At 46.3% G+C, this 27,082-nt stretch overlaps 1 long non-coding RNA gene across 1 annotated transcript in view; it reads left to right on the forward strand.

Annotated features, from left to right (window-relative positions):
- Positions 1 to 827: 827 nt before the first annotated feature.
- Positions 828 to 27,082, forward strand: part of LOC149466209 (uncharacterized) — a 45,851-nt gene continuing 19,596 nt past the window's right edge. Inside the window, exon 1 of the long non-coding RNA XR_016312108.1 lies at positions 828 to 923. This is a non-coding gene — a long non-coding RNA (uncharacterized LOC149466209). The remainder of the gene's footprint in view (positions 924 to 27,082) is intronic.

Genomic DNA, 27,082 nt, shown 5'->3' on the forward strand with positions numbered 1-27,082 from the left:
CTCTACCAAATATTATTACATATTCTATCACATATATTTAAACCTTATTAGGAAATAGTACAGTAGAAAGCTATTTCTATTCCATATAATGATCAACCATTTTCACATAATTTCAATAGAAACAAAGAAAAGTGAAGGCAGAAAAAGACCGAGTGGTCCATCTAGTCTGCCTGTTTTGTGTGTTTTTTTTGGGGGGGGGGGGGTTGTTAATTTTTTTGTCAATATGCTCATTCTCCTTCTCTATAAACCTGGAACAAATTAAAATCATAGAGACCATTATCTGGGGACTCTTCCCATCCATACAAGAAAAACCTTAATGAAACTCTTAGTCCAGTTAGTAAAGCAGATTCATATACAATACAATTATTTTCCATCTAACATCCTTTAGCACTACTTGAGTGAGGCCCAGAGTGGGTAGACCAGGTGAGGCAAAACGTATTTCTGTTTAAGATAGAAAGCCCTGGAAATGGAGACTAGAACTTTGGTTCTTGTGACTCAGCTCTTATTGACACCTAGGAACCCGCTGTGCTCTTCCTTTTGGGATTGAGGAACAAGATAGGTCAAGACCCCCAATTATTTATTTTATCCATGGGTAGCCAGATCCAGTAAGGTCCAGAAAGCATCAAGTAAATCCATGTCATTAAAAAATACACTCAACCTCCCCATAACGGGTGCCAGGTGTATGCGATTCTTTATGATGATTTCGAGCAAACATTTTATTGTAATGGAACAACCATTTTATGTGCACCTAACAATAGGGGGCCTAGTAATATTTTTGAGTCATATTTTCAATTTTGTCTTCTTTTTCTTTTTCTTTCTATGAATCCAAATTATCCAGAGAGCTCAAAGATGTTCACCTTGAAGAAATCCCTGTTACTCCTTTTCTTTCTTGGCACCATCAACTTATCTCTCTGTGAACAAGAGTAAGTATGTAGAAGACTTTTTTTTAAATATAATATAGATTTCCAATGCTCTAATAGGTTCTATAGTCTAAGTGTGCATTGAGATACAAAACTCTCCACTACGTGTTCTCTCCATCCTAAACAATTACCTGTCCAACATATGCAATATGTCTACCACACTGTGCATTACAATCCCCTGTGCCTTTAATAACAAATCTTGCAATTGTGCCACCTCGATTCCCCCCCTTTGTGAGAAGTGCACACTCACCACCATCCAGTGACCTCTATATTACTAAAGGTCAAGAAGCACTGCAGGATATTGAGTATCCTCCAAACCAGTAATGCCACTCCGATATAGCTCTTCCCCAATCTCCATTGTTCTTGATGCATCCATCCAGAAACACAAAACCATCAAACCAAAAGGAAAGAACTACAGTATAGTGTAGTATCTTATTTATAAAAACGATGAAGAAGGTAATGACCCTGGTAGTCGTCACTTCCAGTTCCGGCTTTCATTGGTTATCTGGCCAGCCGGTGGATGCACCAACTGGTAGCTCAGCTCTCCCGGTGGGATGAGAGAGCCCAAGCAAGGGGCAGAAGGCAGCAGAAGGGGAGGTCATTCCCTTCCACTGCATGTAGCAGTTAGCCACAGTGATCATTATCATGTATGATATAGGTAAAGTTGATCCAGGGAATGTCCGATTGCCTCTTAGGAGATCATAAAGGAAATTGGATCATGCTTTGCTGGGTTTTTTTGCCTTCCTCTGTATCAATTGTGGGTATAGGATTATAACCTATTTTTTTTTTTTTGGTTGAACTGGATGGACTTTTGTCTTTCTTCAGCCAGATTAACTATTTAACTGTATAACTATCATTATTACATGGATGCCGCCTGCTGGCTCTAGAAAACAACACCGGGATGACGCCTGCCGCTGCAGTCATCATCCTGATATACCGGCTCAAATTCCTGGTACATCACAGGGGATGAAGTGCTCTGATGAATGATATTTCAGAATGTCCATATGAATGAAATCCTATTGGTGTATGGTCAGCTCTAGCTGTGTCCAATTACTGATTAGAAATTTCTGTGCCGTAGCATGAAACACATCAGAATGCTCCAGTTGACTATTCAATAAGAGATTCAAGTTTCTGGCATCTCGCTGTGCGCTATCCCTTTAATACGTTAATGTGGTCATGAAATGGTAGTCAATGAGGCTGAAAAATTATTATTATATTATATTATATCAAATGCTGCCATTCTGACTTGTCTGCAAAGTGAGTTACCCCTCCCCCCCCCCTCTCATGGGTAACACTGATCCCGACTTTGAAATCATGCAACTTCACTATAAGTCGCATAAATTCAAAGTCGAGATGTCATTGCAATTTTAGCTGTGATTTGCAAGATATCTGACATAGATGTCTATGCAAATCGCACCAAAAGTAGTGCATGTACTACTTTAGAAATTGGTGTTGCTCCAGCCAAGTTGGAACCGCAACTATATGACTGCTCTGATTGCGGACAATAGGGTGCAACTTGGCAAGTGGCATGGCATGCAAATCACATGCCAAGTCGCCCCCAGTGTGACTGGGAACTTATTCATATGTTGTCAGGTGCTGTTAGACTGCCCACCACTAGATGGCTCTGTTCCCAATATAGCATGGTAAGGGGAAAGTTATAACAGGGTGTTAGCTCCCCTTTTAGAAAATACTTTTCTCTGGTGATGTCATCTTTATCACACCTGTTTGATAGACACATTAAAGCCGATCCACAGATTGTACATCTGAATGTTGCACCTTTGGAGCTGACCAAGAACCAATTTTTTGGTGTACTTTGTGTCTAAAAAGTCCACTCAATATTCTTTTCTCCATTATCAATTAATAGGGACGTGGCACTATGGTATAAGTTGGGTTATGACCTCCTACCACCTGGTGGTCGTCCCATTTTTCTTTTCTCAAGAACCAATCTTGTCTGCTTTTTTGTGCCACGATAGCCACAAAATGTTGAATTTTTTTTATAGAGTGATTCTTAAAAGTATGTTAATCACTAAATCGCACCAATTGATGCTTTTAAATATTCAATATTATATCAAATCAACTGCCACTTTAAATACTATGTAAAACTTATTCCAAAAAATACCACTCCTAATATTGGTGACAATTAGCGGCGCATTATATATATATCACATTAAGACCTTTTGATGGTCTCTATGTGCAAACTCATTTACACAAATATTAAGTGACAAATTAAATGTGACATAAAAATATATGTGACAAAAAATAAACAAACAAATTATATATGATATAATAGTGCCCACAAAACATCATAAAATATAAGTCCAGTGTAATTAATAATAAATTCCAAAAAAACTTCCACAATGTGAATCCTCTGTGACTCCCAGTGCAGAAACAGGGGCATCATCCAAGTGACCCCGCCCCATGTGACATCATTGATGTCACATGGGGTGGGGTCACATGTATGATGTCCCTGGGTGGCCCCACCCCTTACATATTTAAGAACTCTCAACCAAGCTCACAGCAGAAGGCTGATATCACATACCTGGTGATGGAGGCTAATGGAGAAAGGGCTTCCCTTGCGGCTAAGTTCCAAACCCCCTTGAGAGTGGGACAGTGTGAGTCAGGCCCAAAGTTGCACAGGTCGCCTGTAGGAGTGCTGGTTGGTGGTCCACTCAGAAGTACAGCTGGTGCACGGAGATAGGTCTGCAGACAGGAGGCGCCTGTGCTTGGTATGCAAACCCTTCCGGGATTTGGATGTTTACTGGGTAGTCGGTTCAAGCCAAGGTCAGGTACCAGGTGGGAAACAGAGCGGACGTAGTCAGATGGGGAAGCCGAGGTCATTCACAGAGGAGCGAGAGAGAGAGAGAGAGTATCCGTAAGCCAAGTCGAGGTCAGATCAGGGGTAAATCAGAGTAAACAGGTCCAGGAGCAAGCCGAGTCGGTAACAGGAAATCACAAGTCAGAATCACAGGAACCAGGAACAGGGCACGGGGAGCTAGAGATCATCCAGCAACCAGAGGAAGTGATGAGCCTCCTTATAAAGGCCATCTGTCACCAGACTGAGGCTGATGTGTCCTTGTGCTGCCCTGTAGAGTTTTGGCAGAAAATGCCAGATCTTCCAGAACTCCTGTCGTGGATAGGACCCTGACAGTGCCCCCCCCAAAGGGCAGCCTCCGGGTGCCCATCTGGGCCATCTTTTCAGGATACTTGGAATGAAGTTCTCGGAGAAGCCTGGGGGCATCTATATTCCCTTTTTGTTCCCAGGAACTTTCTTCAGGTGGGTACCCCTTCCATCTGACCAGGTACTGAATTTGTCTTCCCCGCCTTCTGCAGTCCAGAATTGCTTCAACCTCGTATTCCATCTCTTCTCCAACTGTTATTGGTGGAGGAGGTGGTTCTACTCTCCCTGGAAAAGAATCAGGAACAGCTGGCTTGAGTAGGGATACGTGGAAAACTGGGTGGATCTTGTATGATTCAGGAAGGAACAGCTCAAACGCCACTGGATTTATTACCCTCTTGATCCAGAAAGGGCCAATGTACCTTGGACCCAACTTACATGATGGGCATGGGAGTTTTAGATTGGCAGTTGATAGCCAAACTTTATCTCCAATCTTCAGAGGAGGGTTTCCTCTCCATTTCCTGTCATAGTGTTTCTTATAATCAGCCTGGGATTTCAGTATAGACTCTCGGAGGACTTTACAGTTGTTCTGTAGCATGGAGAGTCTGTCCTGTACTGCGGGTACGAAGCTGCAGGAATGGTGTCAGGAATGGAAGAAGGGTGGAATCCATAATTGGCCCAAAATGGTGACTGGTTTGTGGCAGAATGGACTGAGTTGTTGTAGGCAAATTCTGCCAATGGGAGTACAGATGCCCAATCATCCTGAGGAAAGGCAGAGAAGCACTGTAAATATTGCTCCAAAGTCTGGTTCGTTCGCTCCATTTGCCCGTTACTCTGGGGATGGTAGGCGGACGATAAGCAGAGTTCCACTTTTAGGGCTTTGCAGAGGGCTCTTTAGAACCTGGACGTAAACTGCACCCCTCGGTCTGAGATGATGCTACTGGGCAGACCATGTAACCTGTCAGGGACCACGGCTCCAGGGTCCGCGATCGCGGCTCCGTCCCTCGCGCATGCGCAGTGGCGGCGGATCGCGCCGGGACACGGGCACTAGGTCCCGGCGAGCCGCGGCTGACAGGACACCGCGCATGCGCAGTAGGAGCCGCGGGCGCGCCTCAGGCGTCCAATGACAGCCGGGGGCGCGTCCTAGCCGGCCAATGACAGTGCAGGGCGCACTATTTAAAGATGCCCTGCACTGTCACAGATTGCCGCAAGGTCTTCTGTGATCCTGAGTTCCTGCACCTATCCTGTGACCCTGATTGACCCTGACTATTCTGCCTGCTCCTGCGTTTGACCCGGATTGTCCTGACTACTCTGCCTGCTCCTGCGTTTGACCCGGATTGTCCTGACGACTCTGCCTGCTCCTGCGTTTTGACCCGGATTGTCCTGACTATTCTGCCTGCTCCTGCGTTTGACCCGGATTGCCCTGACCATTCTACGGATTGACTTCCCTGCTGACCCTGCGTGTGACCCGACTACTCTCGCCTACAGATTCTGTACCCCGCTTACCCTCACGGGCCCACAATCCGTTACTACCCTGCTGGGGCCGCCATCCTCTTCATATCTGGCTCTCCCGGTACCTGTCCCCAAGGGTCTCCTCAGCCACTGGCGGGCCTGCTCGGAGGTCGTGACCTGGCCCGGGACTGTTTCAAGTCCATCCCCACCATCAGGGGCTCTGGTGAAAGCACAGCCCGGGCTTAGACCCCACGCTCTGAGTAGGTCTGTCAGTTGGCAGCCTGAGGCACCACCTGGCAGATCATAACAGTACCTTGCGGCCATGACAGAGCCAGGAAGTGGACCGGCGTCCCTAGAGGATATTTGTCAGCACCTGGCCACCTTGACCCAGGCTTTTCAGAACTTCCACAGTCGCTGCGCCCGACTGGAGGACCGCATGGAGTCAATAGCCCCCCTGACTCCCCCTGCTCAGAGTCCTCCACCTGCAGGACCTCCCGCTAACCCGGTATCCGGAGCGGTTGCCACATCCCCAGCTCCTGAACCCCGCGTTCCTCTGCCGGAACGGTTCCGTGGTGATCGGAGCCGCTTCCGGGCCTTCCGGAACGCCTGCACCCTATACTTTGACTTACAACCCCGCACGTTCACCACTGAGACCGTCAAGGTGGGGTTTATAGTCTCCCTCCTTCAGGATGAGCCTCAGGATTGGGCTCACCGTCTGATGGAGAAGCACGACCCCCATCTTGAATCCGTGACCGAATTCTTTCGGGCCATGGCCGTCTTGTATGACGACCCTCAGCGAGCTGCTTCCGCTGAAGCGACTCTATACTCCCTGCGGCAGGGCCGCCGGACAGCCGAAGAATACGCGTCCGATTTTAGGCGTTGCATGGGCGACACCAGATGGAACGATGCGGCCTTATGCCACCATTTCCGCATCGGGCTGTCTGAGCCTCTCAAGGACGAACTAGCGCGAGTAGGCCTACCTGACTCCCTGGAAAAACTGATTGAGTTGGCCATTCAAATTGACCGTAGACTAAGGGAACGTCGACTGGAAAGGAGCGGTCAGGGTCAAAGGGTGGCATGGATTCCTTCCAGGGATACAGCTCCCACCCCAGGGAACCATCCGCGAAGCACGGAAACAGGGGACAACCCGGAACCCATGCAGCTGGGATTGGCCCGTTCTCACTTATCGGTCGAGGAACGTCAAAGGAGACTATCACAGAACCTATGTCTGTACTGCGGGGAAGCTGGTCATCAGGTGCGCTCCTGTCCTGCTAAAATGAGTAAGTCCACGCCCGTTTCTTTTTCTCTACCCGCAGGAAGGGATGATCTGTCGAGTTACCTGGCCATTCCTGTGTCTTTACAGCTCCCCGGAGGAACATTGTCGGTGACCGCAATCGTTGACTCAGGAGCCTGTAGTTGCTTCATCGATCTGACTTTTGCCCACCGGCAAAAAATCCCTCTCCAGACCAAAGAAAGGGGGTTCAACATCTTCTTGGCAGATGGGTCTCGTTTAAAATCATGGGTGGTGGACCAGGAGACACCACCCATTTTCACCACAATGGCAGACCATCACCAGGAGTTCCTCCGTTTGGATGCCATCGCATCCCCCCTTTTTCCAGTCATTCTGGGCCTCCCTTGGCTGAGGGCCCATAACCCCCAGATTGACTGGGAAAAGGGAACAGTTCAATTTTGCTCACCCTACTGTTTAAGTCACTGCCACGTCACAGGATCCGTGGTCCCCCGGTTCCTCCTGTGCTTGGATGGTGACACCGATCTTTCCCAGGTTATTCCCCCGGCCTACCATGACTTCTTAGACGTCTTTAGTAAGCGAGGAGCTGACGTTCTCCCTCCGCACCGTTCCTACGACTGCCCCATAGACCTCCTACCCGGATCTGAAATCTCTTTCGGCCGTATCTTTCCCTTGTCCGAAGCAGAATCAGGAGTACTGAGGGAATACATTGATGAGAACCTTCGGAAGGGATTTATTCGTCCGTCCACATCCCCAGCCGGGGCCGAGTTATTCTTCGTAGAGAAGAAGGACAAATCGTTACGGCCCTGCATAGACTACCGTGACCTGAACAAAATAACGGTAAAGAATCGTTATCCTTTACCCCTAGTCCCCGAGCTCCTCCAGAGATTGAGATCGGCAACGATATTCACTAAATTAGACCTGCGGGGGCCTATAACCTTGTCCGTATCAGGGAGGGGGATGAGTGGAAGACGGCATTCCGTACGAGATTCGGTCACTACGAGTACTTGGTGATGCCGTTCGGGCTCTGTAATGCACCGGCGACCTTTCAGCACTTTATCAATGATGTTTTTCGTGACCTTCTTGATATTTTTGTGGTGGTTTATTTGGATGACATCTTAATTTTTTCCCCTTCACTGGAGGTTCATCGGGGTCATGTGATACGGGTATTAGAACGGTTGCGTCAACACGGGCTATACGCAAAGGCAGAAAAGTGCTGTTTTGAACAGCACGAAACCACATTCTTGGGACTGGTTCTCTCTTCCGCGGGGGTCGCGATGGATCCCCAGAAAGTCACGGCGATCTTAGATTGGCCAATACCCGCCGACAAAAAGGGGGTACAGCGTTTCATCGGTTTTTCCAATTTTTACAGGAAGTTTATTAGGAACTTCTCCGGTCTGGTCTCCCCGATCACGCAACTGACGAAACAAGGGGTCCGCTTTAAGTGGACTCCCGAAGCGCAGACAGCCTTCGAAAAGCTCAAAGAATTGTTCACCTCTGCTCCCATTCTCTGCCATCCAGATGCTTCTCTCCCATATGTGTTGGAAGTGGACGCCTCCGAAAATGCTGTAGGGGCGGTTTTGTCCCAAAGGAATGGTACCAAGGAACTTCTGCACCCTGTGGCGTTCTTCTCCAGGAAGTTGACTCCAGCGGAACACAACTACGACATTGGAGATCGGGAGCTCCTGGCCATTAAAACTGCTCTAGAAGAATGGAGGTATTTACTGGAAGGAGCCACACACCCAATCCTAATATTCACAGATCACAAAAACCTTGAATATTTGAGAACGGCAAAACGACTGAGACCTCGCCAAGCGAGATGGGTGCTTTTCTTCTCTCGATTCTCATTCCATATAACGTACCGACCCGGTACTAAGAACACTAAGCCAGACGCTCTGTCCCGCATGTTTGAGGACCCCGACAACGCTGTGCTACCTGACACCATCTTACCTTCTGGGAGTTTCCTCGCTCTACAAACGGAACTTCGCTCTCGACTTCTTGATGCTTCTGTAGGACTACCAGTTCCGTCAGAATCACCCCTCCAGAGCCACGGTGGGCTAATTTGGAAGGAAGACCGGATCATGGTCCCAGAAGAAGTGCGAACCCTGGTCCTAGGGCACTGCCACGACCATCCTATGGCGGGCCACTTCGGGGTAACGAAGACGCTGGATCTGCTACGGCGCTCGTTCTGGTGGCCAGACATGATCAAGGATTGTGAGCAGTACGTCCGAACGTGTTCCACCTGTCAAAGGAACAAGCCCTCCAGGAGCAGGGCATGGGGATTGTTACGTCCATTACCCATACCCAAGCGGGCTTGGCAAATGATAGCCATGGATTTCGTGGTCGAACTTCCACCATCCCAGGGCTACACTGCAATAATGGTGATCGTTGACCGCTTCTCAAAGATGGCACATTTCGTGCCCCTGGAGAAGACCCCATCAGCACCGGAAACGGCACGGATCTTCATCAAGGAAGTGGTTAGGCTTCATGGTGTTCCCGAAGATATAGTATCAGATCGGGGGTCCAATTCACCTCCAGGTTCTGGAACGCCTTATGTAAATCGCTGGGAATCAAGCTGTCGCTTTCATCCGCCTACCATCCACAGACCAACGGCCAAACTGAAAGAACAAACCAGACGCTGGAACAGTACTTACGGTGCTACACATCCTACCTTCAGGACGACTGGCTGTCGTTGCTGCCTTCCGCGGAATTCGCGTACAACAACTCGAGTCACTCAGCCACGGGTCAATCCCCGTTCTTTTCCAATTATGGGTATCATCCCACATTCCTCCCTGATCTGATGCCTGAGAATCCGGTACCAGCTTCTCAAGACATCTTGAACTTCTTTTCTGTCAATAACAAGACAATTCAGGAAGCCATCGCTAAAGCCCAAGAGGACAGTAAGAGGGCATTCGACAGAAAGAGAAGAGGAGAATTACTGCTTCAACCAGGGGATCAGGTTTGGCTGGCAACGACCAACTTGAAGATGCTATGTCCTTCAAGGAAGCTGGGACCCAAGTTCATCGGCCCCTTTCCGGTAAAACGAGTGGTTAACGAGGTGGCCTACGAGCTCGAGCTTCCGCAGACCTTCAAGATACATCCTGTCTTCCATGTATCTCTCCTGAAGCCATCCAGACCGGATCCCTTCCCGGACCGTGAATTCAGACCTCCCGAGGCAGTCACTATAGGTGACCAGGAGGAATTTGAAGTGGAGACTATCCTCAGTTGCCGAAGGAGGGGGGGCCAGACACAGTTCCTGATAAAATGGAAGGGGTATGGCCCTGAGGAGAACTCATGGGAACCCGCCCGGAACGTCCACGCGCCCAGGCTCACCCGGGAGTTTTTTCGTGCTCACCCGCGGTGGAGAGATCAGTGGGGCTCCCGGAGGGTGCCCATTGGGGGGGGGCAATGTCAGGGACCACGGCTCCAGGGTCCGCGATCGCGGCTCCGTCCCTCGCGCATGCGCAGTGGCGGCGGATCGCGCCGGGACACGGGCACTAGGTCCCGGCGAGCCGCGGCTGACAGGACGCCGCGCATGCGCAGTAGGAGCCGCGGGCGCACCTCAGGCGTCCAATGACAGCCGGGGGCGCGTCCTAGCCGGCCAATGACAGTACAGGGCGCACTATTTAAAGATGCCCTGCACTGTCACAGATTGCCGCAAGGTCTTCTGTGATCCTGAGTTCCTGCACCTATCCTGTGACCCTGATTGACCCTGACTATTCTGCCTGCTCCTGCGTTTGACCCGGATTGTCCTGACTACTCTGCCTGCTCCTGCGTTTGACCCGGATTGTCCTGACGACTCTGCCTGCTCCTGCGTTTTGACCCGGATTGTCCTGACTATTCTGCCTGCTCCTGCGTTTGACCCGGATTGCCCTGACCATTCTACGGATTGACTTCCCTGCTGACCCTGCGTGTGACCCGACTACTCTCGCCTACCGATTCTGTACCCCGCTTACCCTCACGGGCCCACAATCCGTTACTACCCTGCTGGGGCCGCCATCCTCTTCATATCTGGCTCTCCCGGTACCTGTCCCCAAGGGTCTCCTCAGCCACTGGCGGGCCTGCTCGGAGGTCGTGACCTGGCCCGGGACTGTTTCAAGTCCATCCCCACCATCAGGGGCTCTGGTGAAAGCACAGCCCGGGCTTAGACCCCACGCTCTGAGTAGGTCTGTCAGTTGGCAGCCTGAGGCACCACCTGGCGGATCATAACATAACCTGACAATCTCTTTGATGAAGGTTAGTGCAGTCTCTGGTGCGGATGGCGTACCCACCATTGGTAAAAAGTGGGCCATCTTGGATAGCCGATCCACTACTACCAGAATGATAGTAAACCTCTCCGAGGGCGGCAAATCCACAATGAGGTCCATTGAGTGATAGGGGCAATGATTGTGGAAATGCCCTTAATAAATTTCCGGTAAAAGTTGGCAAAACCCACGAATCTTTGGACTCAGTTTCCTGTCTGAAGGTGCAGGCCAATCCAGGATAGCAGATACTTTTCGAGGGTCCATGGAGATCCCCTCGGTGGAAATTATGAGCCCCAGGAACAGAAGCCCCGTAGAGTGTTTAGCACTTTCCTAACATGATCACGATGGAGTTCCAGTGAGGTAGAGAAAATTAGGATATCGTCCAGGTAGATGATCACAACAAGGTCAAGGTACTCTCTAAAGATGTAGTTCACAAAATGTTGGAACGTAGCAGGGGCATTACATAGCCCAAACGGTATCACTAAATGTTCAAAATGTCCTAAGCGTGTTCTGAAGGCGGTCTTCCACTCATTGCCCTCTCTTATACGGACTAAATTGTAGGCCCCCCGTAAGTCCAATTTAGTGAAGACTCGGGCTGTTTGAAATCTCTGAAATATCTCGGGCACCAGAGGAAGAGGATACCGGTTTTTGATGGTAATTTTATTAAGTTCCCTGTAGTCAATGCACGTCTAAGAGACTGATCTTTTTTTTCTACAAAGAAAATACCAGCCCCGGTAGGAGAGGAAAAGGGGCGGATGAATCCTTTAGCGAGATTCTCGTCTAGATAGTGCTGGAGGGCTTCCAGTTAAAGCTTGGATAATGGGAAAATTTGCCCAAATGGTATTTCTGCTCCTGGGAGTAACTCAATTGGGCAATCGTAAGACCGATGAGAAGGCAATGTGTCGGCTTTCTTTTTATCGGACACATCGAGGAAGTCATTGTAGGTAGAGGGAACGAGTTGACTGGCCTCTGGTGAAGGTTGGACTGAGAGGCATACAAAAGAATTGGTGGGTGTAGGGGCACCACAGTGTTGTAGACAATATTCTGAAGAAAAGGTGACTTCCTTCCTGGGCCAATCGATCTGTGGATTGTGGGCTTGCAACCAGGGTATTCCTAGGATGGCTGGAAACATGGGGGATCTGATCACGTCAAAACAAATAAACTCCTGATGGCCGGAGCCGGTGGTTGCAAGAATAGGAGTGGTTTCTTGGGTAACAGGTCCGGAACTCTGAGTAGTGCCATCTACAAGTAAGACATCAAGTCTCTGTTTCTTAGGCAGAAGAGGGATGTGTAAGTCCTTGGCCAATTGGATGTCTAAGAAACAGCTACAAGCTCCCAAGTCAACGACTGCCTGCAACTTGACATCCCTTCCAGCCACCTGCAAAGACATGGGGAGAATGACATGGGTGGTTAAAGTCCCGGATAGCTGGAGATACGAAGGATTAGGCTGGCTGGACTTACCTGGGCGCACTGGGCAGTTACGCAGGAAGTGGCCCCACAGTAGAGACAGAGGTTGCCTTGCTGTCTGCGTAGCCTTTCTTCCGGAGTTAGGGCAGGTCAGAGAAGGCCAATTTGTATAGGTTCGACTTCCGAATTGTTGAGGGGTTGCAGAGAAAGGGCAGGATTCGTTGGCCCTGGAACTTTTGGCAGAAATGCGAGCAGGATAAGGTTCTCCAAGGAGGAGGGAACTTCCACCCTCGCTAACTTGTCCTTGAGGGACTCAGACAGGCCTAGGCGGAACTGGTACTTCAATGCTGCATCGTTCCAACCGGTGTCTGCAGACCATTTACGGAACTCCACTATGTAGTCCTCCACAGGCCGCCGACCTTGTAGTAGAGCATGGAGGGCGGACTCAGCAGTGGAGGTCTTCTGGGGATCGTCGTAGAGGGCAGCCATGGCTTCAAAGAATTCACTCACTGATTTGAGTGCTGGGCTCTTTTGTTCCAGAAGACTATGTGCCCAAGACTGAGGTTCTTCAGACAAGGGGGAGATGACGAACCCGACCTTGACCGCTTACAGAGAAAAGGTCCTGGGTTGCAGAGCAAAATATAATTCACAGGCATTCTTAAAAGCTCTGAACTTACGTCGATCCCTGAGAAAACGTTGGAGTAGGAACTCTGGGTTCCGGAGGAGGTAACACAATAGCAGGAGTGGTGGCAGGAAACTGACTGGCAGGTGCGGCTACTGGGTTGGAACTGGCGGAGGGAAACTGGTCCGTGGAAGTAGAGATGGAGTAAAGACGCCCTTCTAGCTGGAAGTATCCTTGCTGTAAATCCTTCACTGCTTGGGTAAGTGCCATCATCTGTTGGCACAGGGCCTCTAGTGCGGAAGCGCCTCTCTCGGCCTTGGACATACTGGCTGGATGATATTATCACGTACCTGGTGATGGAGGCCAATGGAGAGAGGACTTCCCTTGCGGCTAAGTAACAGACTCCCCTGAGAGTGGGATAGCGGGAGTCAGGCCCAAAGTTGCACAGGTCGCCTGTAGGAGTGCTGGTTGGTGGTCCACTCTGAAGTACAGCTGGTGCACGGAGATAGGTCTGCAGACAGGAGGCGCCTGTGTGTGGTATGCAAGCCCTTTCGAGATTTGGATGTTTGCTGGGTAGTCAGTTCAAGCCAAGGTCAGGTACCAGGTGGGAATCAGAGCGGACGTAGTCAGATGGGGAAGCCAAGGTCATTCACAGAGGAGCGAGAGAGAGAGAGAGAGAGAGAGTATCCGTAAGTCAAGTCGAGGTCAGATCAGGGGTAAATCAGAGTAGACAGGTCCAGGGGTAAGCCGAGTCGGTAACAGTTAATCACAGGTCAGAATCACAGGAACCAGGAACAGGGCATGGGGAGCCAGAGATCATCCAGCAACCAGAGGAAGTGATGAGACTCCTTATAAAGGCCGTCTGGCACCAGACTGAGGCTGATGTGTCCATCTGCGGCCATGTAGAGTATTGGCAGAAATGCCAGATCTTCCAGAACTCCTGACCCTGACAGCTGAGCAGCCATCGTCGGGAGCGGAACCTTTTTTTTTTCTTTTTTCGGGTCACTGGCGGTGGGCTTCGTGATTGACGTTGGATCTACTTCTGGGGACATTCTTTGAGATATTTCTTTTATTAAAGGACTTGTCAAAGACCGTGTCCTGTGTTTTTTTACACTACTCTTTTTTTTTTTTTTTGTGAATTAGTAGCGATACCATGTACCCCATTCTCATTCACGTGGGGGGGCAGGGATCTGGGGGCCCCCTTGTTAAAGGAGGCTTCCAGATTCTGATAAGCCCCCCGCCCGCAGACCCCCACAACCACCGGACAGGATTGTGGGGAAGAGGCCCTTGTCCCCATCAACATGGGGACAAGGTGCTTTGGGGGGAGCCCCCCCTGCCCCAAAGCACCCACCCATGTTGAGGGCATGTGGCCTGGTATAGTTCAGGAGAGGGGTGGTGCTCACTCGTCCCCCACCCTTTCCTGACCTGCCAACGCTCTAATAGCAGTCACATTGAGTGCGACTCGGCATGTGATTTGCATGACATGCGACTTGCAAATTGTATGCCAAGTCGCACCCTATTGTCTGCTATTACAGCAGTCACATGGGTGCGTTTCCGACACTGATCTCTAAAGTAGTACATGTACTACTTTTGTGGCAATTTGCATAGATATCTGTGTCAGATGTCTTGCAAATCGCAAGGAAATCGGCCTCTTCACTGTACATCGCACAATTTCTAAATCGGCTTTGATGTGACCGGGGTGTAAGACCTTTTAATGTTTGATTTCCTGAGTGTTTTTCCTATTTATGGGAAATCCCGCATACTAGCAACAGTGAACTAACATTTTCAGTATTGCATGCGAGATGTGGTCATGTGACTGCCTTAACTCATGCGATAATCTGAAGTGAATTGTGCCCATAGTGCCAATAAATATTGCCATGGGGTTCCCTTTCACATCCCTGTTCAATGTTCTGTTGTATGCTGCACAGGTACACTTCACTGTGGCTTTCTTTCTGATTTGTGGGGCCTGTATACCAAGGGTTAACCCAGGTGGGAAGAGGATTCATCAGGTGCAAACACTTTCTCTGACCAAATGAATGACAGTGGTGGGTGTGGCCTACCTTATATAAAGAGTTGCAGTAGTGGGTGATTTTGTCTTGTATAGGCCAGGTTATTTTCAGCAAATCCTTGCCTTTGGTGGTTAAGAAGGAAGAGATATTGTGGTGAATTGCCCCAGGCCACACTCACGCTGTGTTTTGATGTGGGCTGTAAATGTTTTGCATTTTTTTCCTTCTAGGGTGTGTTTGTGTGTTATTGTACAATGATTGTGTGTTTATTATCTTTGCATTGTAATCCTAACATCTCAATTGCTCTGCTCTTCCAAATCTGCACTTGGCTATAGTTTGCTTGCTTATTTAGACTGAAATGCAGTTTTCAGACAAACCTGATGAGAAATGTATGTGTGGGGGATTTGGGGAGGTGGGAGGTGTTTTATTTTGGCACATATGTATTTTTATATTGATATTTTGATCTGCAGCTTGTTTTGTGGATAGGTAAGCCTACTACGTGATTCATATTAACCGTTTGTTTCCTGCTGTAACCTGTGAAAGCACAGTTCATTAGAAGTATCATCTTTTAGATTGTAAGCTCTTATGAGCAGGACCGTTCTATTTTATCCACATCAATCCTGCTTTTTTTTCCCACCAAGAAATTGACTACCTACTTGTTGCTGCTTTCCAAATAAATGTGGAATATATATTTGATCAATAAACGTTTGGACTATGTATATTTTTTGTTATTTCATGTTCAAGTTCAATATACTGAATAAAACAAAATACTCTGTGAGCGCTTGGTAGTAATAGCAGCTAAAAGCACAAAAAGGCAACCAGAATAAAACCTCATAAAATACTGTAAAAGAAAGTGCAGCGCTAAAGATAAAACAAAATAAATGAATGATTTCAATCCATAGGATAAGCTGAATGAATAATCCCAGTGAAGCCAATGTAAAAAATGGTGACAGTCTGTGATAAGTGATGGATACAGGAGATATTGGTGACTGTACGTTCCAGGTGGCGAGGTGATAGAGTAGTTAAAATACGCACTCACCAGATGCGTATCTTCATGTACGCATGTAATCAATAACCAGAGGTCCCCCGCATGGGATGGGATTGATGAGTTGCACCGCTTATAACGGACTCTCCCCCTCTTGGTATTGGTCTGGTTAGTGGACGTCACTCCTGGGATAGCCCCGAATACCACCGTGGAAACCTCTCAGATACATAGCTTAGCTGAATCGTACTGGACCTGATGTATTCCTCTTGTCCTACATTGTTTGAATGTCTGTGGAAGCACTGACTAGGCTAGATACTGAGGACCAGAAAAGAACTGTCAAAAGTCCTGCATAACAAGAGATTTTAGAATCTTCCACATATTATTGTTAACATTTTCAAGCTTTGTGAATTGTTCTTTTGTGGAATTCCAGACCACATCTGGACATGGCGAGATCGCTGTTCTTGACCGAGGAGCTGATCCTCGTTTTCAGGGGAAACATTACTAATAATTGTATTTTCAGTTGAAAACATGTCCGATTCCTAGATACATTGAGGTACATAGCAGAGGTTCAAGGTATTCCAAAGAAGAAGTTATTGTTCTTCCTAACTATACAGGTGGCACAGACACAAGCATACACCCAGGACCACTGTTAGATATCACGGGGCCCCGTACAGCATACCTGACAGCCCCCCACCACCAGAGAAAATATCCAAATTATATTTATGGTAAAAATACACTAAAAACATTATGAATGGACATAATCCCAACCATATTCCTGTGAAATCTAATTGATAAAACTGTACTGAGTTCATAAATAAAGCTGTGTGTGTAATTGAGGTCTTGGGGCTCATTCACATTGATGCTGTGGCCTAATCACAGAGTAAATCAGTGGTTTGTTTTTGTGGCTGTCGCACTATGTTACACTATGGAAATGCTGCAGGTCCTAATTTGACAAGCATATGGATGCAGGTGTACAGCCCTGAACACAGACAGTGAGCATTCAGGGCCACTGCCCCACGCCTTCACACCTGTCAGATTAAAACCTGTGTTCATACAGCTGTTTCCCCATAGTGTAACAGGTAGCTCCAGCCACATGAACAACCCCCTCATTCATGCTGTACAGGCCAGAGGACCTGTGTGAATGGAGCATTTTTTACTCCTCAGCTCATTAATTTCAATTGGCTGCCTAACATGTGGGAACATGCAAAAATACTGCAGGCATATTATTGTAAAAGTGTGTTGCACCTAACCGCACAGTAGTGTGGTGTCATGCGTTTTGGTGGCTGTGAATGCGCCAGTGTTTACTAGACGTGTGGAGGTGCAATTAAGTTTTCATCATGGTACCCGCGCACATCTTTAGAGGGCATTGCATTTCTTTGCTGTGCAAGAAAATGCGTGCTCTTGCATGCGTTTCTGCACCACAAATGGTGTGAACGAGTCCTAAGGACCAGTTCACACTATAGAAACACAGTCTAGATGTGTTCCAGATGCATTTTTGCATGCACTTTTTTGATGCATGTTTAGCGTGTTCCAGTGCATTTTGGATGCGTTTTTGATGTGTTCCAGTGCATTTTGGATGCGTTTTTGATGTTTTCCAGTGCATTTGGATGCATTTTTGATGTGTTCCAGTGCATTTTGAATGCATTTTTGATGTGTTCCAGTGCATTTTTTTATGCATTCCAGTTAATTTGTTCCCCTCTTTTTCTTCAATTCAATTGGGGACATGTGCATTTTAGTGCGTTCCAGGGCGTTTTACCGCGTCCAAGTACAGTTCAATGCATAAAAAATGCAGCCTGTTTGACTTTTTTGGCAGCACCTGCAACGCACTGGAACTGCAAGCGCTGATGTGAACTATGACATTGACAACTATATAACCTTCTTTCTGTGCGTTGTGGATGCAAAAAAGCAACTGAAACACATGTAGTGTGATCTGGCCCTAAAGGTTATTAGAGGTCAGGGAACGGGATTGACCAGGAATTGTGAATTCAATCAGACTAGTGGTGAGATACAATCAGGAATTATAATAATGTGAGATCTGGGATGGAGGTGATAGGAAATGAGACACATTAACTTGATCAGTAAAAAAAATAGTTAAATAAAAAGAGTGGGGCGGTGATAAAAAGATTTGCAGATGGAATAGGTGATGACGGGGGTGGGGTGGGGGAGGGGGTCAAGTTGTATAAGGAGAGAGGCTTAAGGGCTTGTTCACACTTGACTTTATTTCTAACTCTTGCCAAATGCCCCTATAGTGTTTGACAGGCGTTTGGGAAGCCTTTTTAACGCTCCTCAAATGCTCCCCAAACACCCTATGTGCGGTTTTGAGGCATTTGATAGGCATTTGCCAAGCTTTAAAACTGCACCACAAATGCCTGTAATGAAGTTAAATGGTATTAACACTCCACAACCGCGTCGCAACCTGCCAGGCGTTTGAGGAGCGGCACCAAAGACTTGAATAGGAGGCTTCAACTCCTCCTGACTTGACATAAGGAGCCAGTTTTGCTGCAACGCAATGCTAATGCTTCAGTGTGAACAGCACTGTGTGCTGACATGTGCAGAATTTTTCCCAAACACCTGCTGACGCCTGCTGACAAAGCTAGTGTGAACGTAGCCAAAGAGAAGAGAAAAAAGTTGCAATTAAATATAAACAGAAGGAAAACTGAAAGTTTCAAACTTGTCAGAAGAACAGGACACAGGTAAGATTCACTCCAATTGATTGATCAATATTCCTGGCACTGACAGAAGCCTGGAAATTGATCTCCATATTTTGGGCATTTACAAATGTCAAGGAGCTTACAATCTGAGGGCAGAAACTCAGACATATACTAGGCCCAATTAACCTAACAGCATGTCTTTGGAGTGTTGGTAGAAACACACCCGTGCAGAGAAAGCATGCAAACTGGCATACAGCCAGGCGCAGCCATCACTGGGATTAGAATCCATGACCCAAGTGCTGTACGTTCTGAGTTCTAACCACTAAGCCACTGTAGGAGACAGAGTTTGAGCTGGAATGTAGAATAGTTACATGATTAAAGAGAAGGAAGATATATAATTATATTGGGAAATTAGAACTAGACATTCAAATTATTTGAGATAAAAGTGTGAAAATGTTTGACATTTGAAAGTAGAATGTATGACATTCTTTAGGAAATGCATTAGTTGGCCAATCATTTTTGGAGAAACATGAAAAAAAAAAATTATAATATAGGTGTGCTTTTTATTTTAAATTATAAGTATTCTCATATGCAAACAGAAAAACTCCAACGGGACAAAGCCAGCGGTTGTGTCAGGAATGGACTTGCCAATAGTGGTGGGACTCACCTGCCTTGTGGGCTGCAGTACCAGGGCTGGCCAGCGGGTGCTCTCAACAACCAGAGGTTCACTTCGGCAATTAGCCATCACCTAGGGCTGATTGCAGGTGGTGTATTTAAGGGATGGCCAGACCTGCAGTCTGTGCCTTGGTGTGTGTTTTTCCATGGGCCCCTGTATCTTGTAACCTGCATTCCTGTTCCTGCCTGACTTGTTGCCGACCCTGCCTGATCCTGACCTCTGCTGACTTCTCCTGTTTGATCCCTGGCTTGTGACCCTGACCATTCTCTGCCTGACCCCCTGTACCTACCTGTCCGTTAGTTGCTGTACCCGGCTCGTGACCTGACTACTCTCCTTCTGCTCCTCCTGTACCTACCTGCCCGATAGTTATCAACCCGGCCTGCCTGACTACGTTGTGCTCTATATGTGTATGTACCTTTGTATCTATATCAGTTTAGGTTTGGGTTTGTTTCACCTTGTTGTATGTATTTGTGTTAGCTTGGGGTTTGGTGCACTGCGTTTATGTTTGTATTGTTAGTCTTAATAAATTGTCTTATTTATACCATATCTGAAGCTTGCGTTTCCCTGTGTCAGTCCACACACTTCTGCTCACACCCGCATCCCTGACAGGTTGTGCGCCACCTAGCGAACATATCCGGTATTGCATCTAGAAATGTGCCTGACGTGATTCCGGATTTACTAATGGGAAAGAGTCTACAAAGTAGACTCTTTTCAATGAGCTTGCTAGATGCCTGTCTGATGACTGACAGGTCTAGATTGATTGAATTGAGTCTGCCTGAATGTTCAGCGTCTGTTGGTAGACTCAATTCTTAATAAATCAGGGCCTTGGAGTCATTGGTTAGTGCCAACATATGTCTATTTCTGATCATGCTCCTGTCACAATGAGACTACGGGTAGGAGGGGATCAGGATAAAATAACCATGTGGAGATTAAATGAAATTATACAGGATCCTGAATTAGAAAAAAGGTTAAGGCAGGAACTTAAGCAATTCTTCAAGCTCAATGAGACCGAGGAGGTTTCGGTGGCCACAATCTGGGAAGCACATAAAGCATATATCAGAAGAACACTGATTTCGATGGGAGCAGAAAAAAAAAAAGAACGAGGGAAAAAAATAGACGGTGATGGAGGAGCTCTACAAGTTAGAACAGTCACACAAAAAGAAGACAGGTACAGACATATATCAGAAGATAAGTATTACAAAAGAAGAATTAAACGATCTTTTGGAACAGGAGTCGAGAAGGATATTTAACAGGAAATTCTGAAGGACCCTCTGCACACTGGTATATACCCTTTCAAGCAAACTATGCAATAAATAGGGATATTTGGTTCACACATATTGCAATACATGCTTAAGCTGGCCAACTGAGTCAAAGTAATCCCTCTATGGCCAGTCCTACTCTGCCCTGCCTACACAAGTGCTACTGTGGACACAATGCTAGCATAGGGGAAAAGACACAATGGGGAGAGCTACAAGGTTCAGGTCTGGCTATACCAGTGTGCAGAGGGTCCTTCAGAATTTCTAGAGTTAATGTGGTTACACCCCTTTAGAACCTGATGGATAAATGCATGCACTAGCTGTATGGATTTGAGCACAGGGATCTCTTGTTTGTTGTATTGTTGGGTCAGTAGCCAGACCTGAACCTTGTAGCTCTCCCCATTGTGTCTTTTCCCCTATGCTAGCATTGTGTCCACAGTAGCACTTGTGTAGGCAGGGCAGAGTAGGACTGGCCATAGAGGGATTACTTTGACGCAGTTGGCCAGCTTAAGCATGTATTGCAATATGTATGAACAAAATATCCCTATTTATTGCATAGTTTGCTTGAAAGGGTATATACCAGTGTGCAGAGGGTCCTTCAGAATTTCTAGAGTTAATGTGGTTACACCCCTTTAGAACCTGATGGATAAATGCATGCACTAGCTGTATGGATTTGAGCACAGGGATCTCTTGTTTGTTGTATTGTTGGGTCAGTAGCCAGACCTGAACCTTGTAGCTCTCCCCATTGTGTCTTTTCCCCTATGCTAGCATTGTGTCCACATTAGCACTTGTGTAGGCAGGGCAGAGTAGGACTGGCCATAGAGGGATTACTTTGACGCAGTTGGCCAGCTTAAGCATGTATTGCAATATGTGTGAACCAAATATCCCTATTTATTGCATAGTTTGCTTGAAAGGGTATATACCAGTGTGCAGAGGGTCCTTCAGAATTTCTAGAGTTAATGTGGTTACACCCCTTTAGCACCTGATGGATAAATGCATGCACTAGCTGTATGGATTTGAGCACAGGGATCTCTTGTTTGTTGGATATTTAACAGGGTCTCAAAGGAAAGATATCAGTGGGGGAATAGACCTGGGAAATATTTGAGGAAACTAAAAGGTAAAGAAATCCAAATATTTTATAGAAAGAATTAAAGATGCCAAAGGAGAAACGGTGTACACCACCACTGATATCACTAATAGGTTCCAAAAATATTATAGCCGGCTGTACGATGTGAGCCCCAGAAAACAAAAAGAAACAGAGGAGAAAAAGAAGAAAAATAGACAGAAATATGCAAATAAAGTGGAGTTGCCAAGAACAGCAGAATAAAAATTATAGGCCCTAGAGAGACCTATTAGCCTGAAGGAAATCGCCTTGGCCCTAAAAAATACAGCTGCAGGAAAGAGCCCTGGCCTGGACGGATATACTGTGAGCTATTATAAAAAAATTTGAGATCTCCTAGTCCCTAAAATGTGTGGTTATATGAATGCAATAGGGGAGGGGCTGGAAATGAGGGATGAGTCATTGCAGGCACATATAACAATTATACTTAAAGAAGGGAAAGATAGCACACAGTGTGCCAGTTACAGGCCCATATCGCTACTAAACATTGACACCAAACTGTATGTTAAGGTATTGGCAACCAGACTGAAGGAGTTAATACACCTGGATCAGGTAGGATTCATTCCAGGAAGAGAAGATGGGGACAATGGTCTGAGACAAGAAAAAGAGAGGAAGGCGCCTCTAAGTGTAGTATTGACAATTTATTCAGTAAACAATGGAAAATTTGAACTTACAAGATAAACTGTTAAAAAGACTCATCGTGTGGTAATTAGATCCAGGTGGGACATCCAGCTGTCCAGCAGCAGACTATGCCTATAGGATCAGGAAGTAAAGACCAGGATATGCCTGTGCATCAAAAATGAAGCTTGGAGAGCAGAGTCAGATGTAGCAGGTGAAGGGGGTAGTAATGCATTTCGGAGCATGCTCAATAGGCTCCTTCTTCAGACCTCTGACACCTTTATCTTACAGCTACAGAGGTTGAGCTCCTACAAGCAAGCCCTATACAATATACAAACAATGGTCTGAGACAATTGCTCCTCCTATAAAGAGTAAAGAGAGAGAAACTGCCGACATTATTCCTGTCAATTGATGTCGAAAAGGCTTTTGACAGGGTTAACTGGGGTTCCATGATTGATACGCTAGAGGTCTTAGGAATAGGGTCCAAAATGTTAAAGTGGATAAAAGGGCTTTATAGCGCTCCGACAGCAGCGGTTAAAGCGGAGTTCCACTCTCTTTGTAAAAAAATAAAAGTCAGCAGCTACAAAAACTGTAGCTGCTGACTTTTAAAAAACAGCCACTTACCTGTCCCTTGGTCCCACGGTGTGTCCCCCCGCAGCCCATTTCACCAGCCATCCTGTATTCTAGTAGGCCAGCATCTTCAGTGTGGGCACCCGCCTGTGATAGCTTACGGCTTCACAGCCGGGTACCCACTGCACATGCGTGAGTAGCGTTGCGCTTCATAAATGGTCCTGTAGTCTTCTGGGACCTGTCACATGTCCCAAAAGACTACAGGGAGGGAGGGAGGACACCTTCTGTTTCCGATCGCCTAGGTGATCGGACCGGAATGGGAGCGGGTACCTGTCAAATTCGGGTACCCGCTCCCCCCCGCCCCCCAGAGGTGCCAATCCTTAACAGGGAGCGGGGGAGCAGTCCTTAAAGCGGAACTTCCCCTTTTGGGTGGAGCTCCACTTTAAGGTTAACGGATCCCTCTCTCAGTTCTTTAAAATGTATTATGGAACCAGACAGGGATGCCCACTCTCTCCTTCATTATTTGTTTTATCCGTGGAACCTGTCCTGGCGAGGGTAAGAAAGTGTGTAGACATAGCAGGAATAAAGATAGGGGAAATGGAGCATAAGGTGGCAGCATACGTAGATGACATGTTGTTCTATGTTGTAAATCCTAGAATAACGTTGCCTAATTTAATGAGACTATTAAAACAATATGGCGGGCTATCAAATCTGAAAATAAACCCTGCAAAGTCAGAAATATTCAACATCATTATACCAAAAGTTGAGAAGCTGAGTCTACAAAAAGACTTTCCATTTACTTGGAGGGAAAAAGAAATAGGCTACTTGGGAATAAAACTAACTCCTTCAATAAAAGGCCTGTACCAGGCAAATGATATCTCTTTAGTAAACAAAATAAAAGAGGAGCTTGGGAGATTGTCAAAAGGTGGCGCTTCCTGGATAGGTCGTATAAATCTGGTAAAGATGGTGATAGTACCAAAAATCCTGTATAAGTTTCACATGCTCTCAGTACATCTACCAGGATCTTTCTTTGGGATAATAAAGAAGATACTAAAGTTTATCTGGACAAACAAGAAACCGAGAATTAGGTACGAGGTATTGTGTAGGGCAAAAGGGAATGGAGGTTTGGGTATGCCAAATGTTAAGAAATATTATCAAGCGGTGATATTATCACAAATAATAGACTGGATATATAATTCAGAAGGGAAAGGTTGGGTAAATATGGAAGGGATCCTGAGTAAGGCACAGTTAGGGAAGATGGTTTGGTTACCACATAAATTCCGCACATTAGATGTGAATATTAGTCCACTGACAAAGAAAGTTTTCAGTGTGTGGGATAGAATGCATCAGCAAAAGGGATGGAAATATAATTCAGTTTTGATTCCCTTGGCGGGAACAGAGTATTTCCCTCCCCAGGGAAGGATAATATTTCTGGGAAATGGATTAAAGATCAGAATGCACGTTTGAAAGATATACTAAGTAAGGGTAAATTGCAAACTTTTTCTGATTTAAAGAAAAAAAAAAGATTTATTTTTCACATTGATGAGTGGCGGTATGGCCAATTAGGTAATTTTGTTTCAACGCTCCCATGACCACTGAAGATGTTGGAGGATCTGTACCTATTTAAAAAACTGTTGAATGTAACTATAGTCCCTAAACAAGGCACCTCCAGGATTTACAAGATTCTTATGGATATGGAGGGTACTGATCCTCCTGAGTTTCTGGAAAAATGGGAATAGGAGATTGGAACAAAACTGAATGAGCAACAAAAGAATAACATTTTCAAATCAGGTGATGAATATGAGCACAGTTGAAATGAATTACAAATGTTTGGCTAGATGATATATTACACCATGTAAGGCACGTAAACAACAAGTAGATATTTCACCTTTATGTTGGAGAAGATGTGGGGAAAAGGGAACAATGGTAAACATATAGTGGGATTGCCCGAAAATACAGGATTACTGGAAGGGAATATTACAATAAATTCAGGAAATATGTGGGATTACAGTACAGAGAGACCCGTGGACATGTTTATTTTATAAATTTGATCCTTTAGTAAAACCACATAAGAACAAGATGCTATATCATTTAATTAGTGTGGCTAAGAGCTTGATTCCCAAATTTTGGCTTGCCCCAGACCCACCAAGAATAAATGACTGAGTTAACAGAGTGGAAAATATCTACAGGATGGAGGAGGAGGAGAAAATCGAAAAAGTTTGGAAAATGTGGAGTAGCTGGTTAATTTTCAAAACATCTAAAAGATATCTGGAACTGGTGGGAATATAGGTGGAAAAGTATCAGAGGGAGTTTTAATGGAATACCCAACAGAGAGAAGGAGATGGGAGGGAAGGGATACAGATATAGATAGATAATCACGAGAAAGAATAGAAGCTAGGATTTTGGTATGGACTGGGAAATTGGAGGGGAGGAGGGTGAAAGGAAGGGTGGGGTAGGGGATAAGATGAACCAAATGGAATTTATGTATTGGTAAAGTTCTTTTTATTGTTGTGTTTGTTAGATGCTCTTTTTGCATTTGAAAAAATGAATAAAAGATATAATAAAAAAAAAGTTTACCCTGTGTATGCCTAACTTTTTAATTTTTTGGACGAACGTTTCATTTTCAGGGATTTGGATGTACAGTTGTGTTTAAAATAAAAGCAGTCAGACATCACTAACCTGATCAATCACTGTTTTTGGTAGAACTGATATTTCTACATGGCAAATAATTTACTAGCAGGTGTAGTAGAGTAATAGAAATCCAACAGACCCGACAGTCATGACATGCATGCTGCTGATTCTGTGTAATTGAATCACTAATTGAAAGGGGCATGTTCAAAATAATAGCAGTGTGGAGTTCTATTAGTGAGGTCATTCATTCTTTGAAAAACAGGTGGCAATTATTGCCCTTATTTAAGGAAGGAAGGCAGCAAATGTTGTACATGCTGGTTACAGTGCATTTCTCTCTGAAGTTCTGAGGGAAATGGGTCGTTCCAGACATTGTTCAGAAGAAAAGCGTACTGTGAGATGAGGAAACAGCTCTCATTGTTTGAACACTGTTTGTGTAGAAGTAAATTGATGTTTTGACTGACATTCTGCGGTTTGGCCACAAGATGTCACTGTTTTTCTAACACAGGCTCAGACTGCATAGATGTTTGTGTATTGGTTAAGAGGTGGGGTTTTCACACAGAGTTGAGAGTGAACAGGAAGAGGAGACTGCAGCCATGTTTCGGACGATGCTGAATAAAGGGGCCGTGTGAGCTGAGAATCCGATGACATCCAGGTGTGAATGCGTCCCTCACTAACCAGAGATTGCTGCCAGGAAGCTGATGAGATTGCTGCCAGGAATGCTGATGAGATTGCTGCCAGGAAGCTGATGAGATTGCTGCCAGGAATGCTGATGAGATTGCTGCCAGAAAGGCTGATGAGAGCAGAGGAACTAAGCAACATTTGTTCTGTTTAGAGTCACCAGTGGATGAAAAGCAGACTCGGGTCGGTAAGATCGTGCACGCACCTCATTTTAGTGTTGGCGCCTTGAGACTGAGTCCAGGCCTATAGTTAGTTAGTTAGGGTCTCTGTTTGTGTCAGGCCACAAATGTTGTTACTGATTATTGGAAGGACTATACAACTTAAAGTGACATTTCACATTGGAGAGCTGATAAAATCCTACAAATTCAAGCCAGACTGGCGTTTTGCTCAGAAGGAATACTCTGGCACGTGCTACAGGACCAGATATGGGAGGGGGAATACTGTAGATTTGTGTAAGATTGTAAGCTGTTGTGCTGCACCGCAGGCTAGCCCATACCGTACACCCATACACTGATTCCTGCTCTTTTAGGGTAATAACAGGTAAGGTGTGGCAGCTTATTTGTGCCCGCCAGTAGGTAAATTACTTCACTTTCTACCTTCATCCATCAGAAGGAGCCATACTGTGCAGCACAAGGGTCTCAGCCATTGGGCTGGGTGTACTCCACGCATGCCGATCCATTAGATCCGGCGGACACTGAGACATGGACAGAGGCAGCCACGCATGCGCACTCGCGATCGCGGCCGCTCACCTGGCACCAATGGCAGGGCAGGGCGCACTATTTAAACCTGCCCTACACTTACACTCATTGCCGTATGGTCTTTGCTTCTGTGTTCCTGTATTCCTGCTATTGAGATTCGTTGCTGACTTTGCCTGAACCTGAC

Source organism: Staurois parvus, unplaced genomic scaffold, assembly GCF_062004578.1.
Source record: "Staurois parvus isolate SC_StPar_1 unplaced genomic scaffold, SC_StPar_1.0 ptg000132l, whole genome shotgun sequence".
NCBI classification, from domain to species: Eukaryota; Metazoa; Chordata; class Amphibia; order Anura; family Ranidae; genus Staurois; species Staurois parvus.